The sequence below is a fragment of the Gorilla gorilla genome, chromosome 3, assembly GCF_029281585.2.
Source record: "Gorilla gorilla gorilla isolate KB3781 chromosome 3, NHGRI_mGorGor1-v2.1_pri, whole genome shotgun sequence".
Taxonomy (NCBI): Eukaryota; Metazoa; Chordata; class Mammalia; order Primates; family Hominidae; genus Gorilla; species Gorilla gorilla.
This window is the reverse complement of record NC_073227.2, coordinates 141,311,391-141,313,227: the sequence shown is the minus strand read 5'-3', so window position 1 is coordinate 141,313,227 and position 1,837 is coordinate 141,311,391. Positions and strand designations below refer to the sequence as shown.

At 32.5% G+C, this 1,837-nt stretch overlaps 1 non-coding gene across 1 annotated transcript; it reads left to right on the top strand.

Annotated features, from left to right (window-relative positions):
* The first annotated feature begins 622 nt into the window (after nt 1–622).
* LOC115934421 (U6 spliceosomal RNA) lies at nt 623–729 on the top strand. Its single transcript, XR_004070226.1, has one exon. It is a non-coding gene; the product is annotated as a U6 spliceosomal RNA (small nuclear RNA).
* The last annotated feature ends 1,108 nt before the right edge of the window (nt 730–1,837 follow it).

Here is a 1,837-nt window from a genome sequence, read left to right as displayed (position 1 = left end):
ATAATGTTCTCTACACTTATCAGTAGGCATTCTAATGTAAAGAAAAGCCTTTTCTTATCCCCATTTATGTTTATTTTAACATTTGCATCAGTATAGGTTAGTAATTCCTACTTTATTTGATGAATTCTAATGTATTCTTATTATTACATATTTTGATATTGAAAGTATGCCATATTTGATCAATTCTTTGAATCCTGCCTAATTTCTGGCACGAAAAGAAATTCCAGGCTCATCAATTTCACATCCATATGAAGATCACAGAAGAAGAGAATGAATATGAATTATTGCAATTTTTTATAAAAATGAGCTTACATATGACAACATAATGTCTCTTCTCATCTCTGATAGCGTGTCCCAATCTTTTTGTATAGCTGATAAAGCAGAAGCCACTTTTTGTCAGACCCCTTGCATTAGTTTTGTTAGAGATGATACGAAATATTCTGAATCAAATCATGATCTGTTGTTATGTATAGGGTAATTCTACATATATATAAAATGAGAACTGTTTCTGAAAAGCTTCTACAGAGCATATAGGAGGAAAGTTATTGGATGTAAGTCTATTATATAAATGTCCAACAATGATTGCAACTTAAAAACCAGCTTTATTAAGGAATAAATAATTGTGCTCACTTCAGCGGCACATATACTAAAATTGGAAGAATACAGAGGCAATTAGCACGGCCTACATGAAAGGATGCAATGCAAATTTGTGAAGCATTACATATTTTTTAAAAAAGTTTTAACATAAATGAGACAAAGGAAATGAGTTATAATTATTACTCACATGTACACCACAAATTCTCTACACCCATACCCCTTCTCCGGAACTCAAAATTCAAAATGAAAACCTTGGGGAAAAAGCGCAAGCAATCTCAGAAACTATTTTCGACCTGAACTGAGTGCAGAGTGCCCTCTAGAGGCATCATTAAATCAATGCAACTTTTCCAATGGCAGAGGAACTGTTTAAAGCTCGATAGCTTTTCAGAAGCAGTTCTCGTCAAATAGGTAGAATTACCCTACACATAATAACAACTGATCATGATTTGTTTCAGCATATTTTGTAGCATCTCAAACAAAACTAATGCAAAGGATCTGACAAAAAGTGGCTTGCGCTTTATCAGCTACACGAAAGGACTGGGAACGTGCCATCAGAGATGAGAAGGGAGGTTAATGCTGTCCTATGACATTTTGTAAGCTGTTGTGACGTCTTCCAAATATTTCACGCAGAAAGAATGTCTTCAATAATTTATTCCATTATTTCTTAACATTCCTTAACACCCACAGACAGTTCAGGCGTCGACTGAGATTGGCAAACTGCTTCAGCGGTCAGACTTGGCTCGGCATCTCTTTTGTGTATGCACACGAACTTAAAAGACTCTGGTGAGGTAGAATCAAGACTTGTAATCATGTCTTGAAAGGAAATTCCAATATAGATGTGAAAAAAATTCACATTTAAACTGTTGTTTCAAATAAATGTTATTTAATGATTAAACAGAAAGGTAATGCATTTCTATTATAAAATTTTTAGACAGCTCTTAAATATATGGTATCTAAATAACTTAATATGCCAGATATACTTATACAAATTATGTCTTTATCACCACCTTTGTCATAATTTCCAAAGATTTGAATAAAATTATTTTTATCAATGGCTGTGTCTTAAAGAAAAAGGTCCTTTCAAATATTTGTCCCAATGAAACTCAGCCTTAACAATATTGGTTTGAGTTGAGAGAATAATTTTAAGATAGTAGTGTTTTGTTATAGGATAATAATCTTTACTTAAATACATAGTTAATAAATAACAATGAGATACTAGGGAAAATTATTAGACATGACT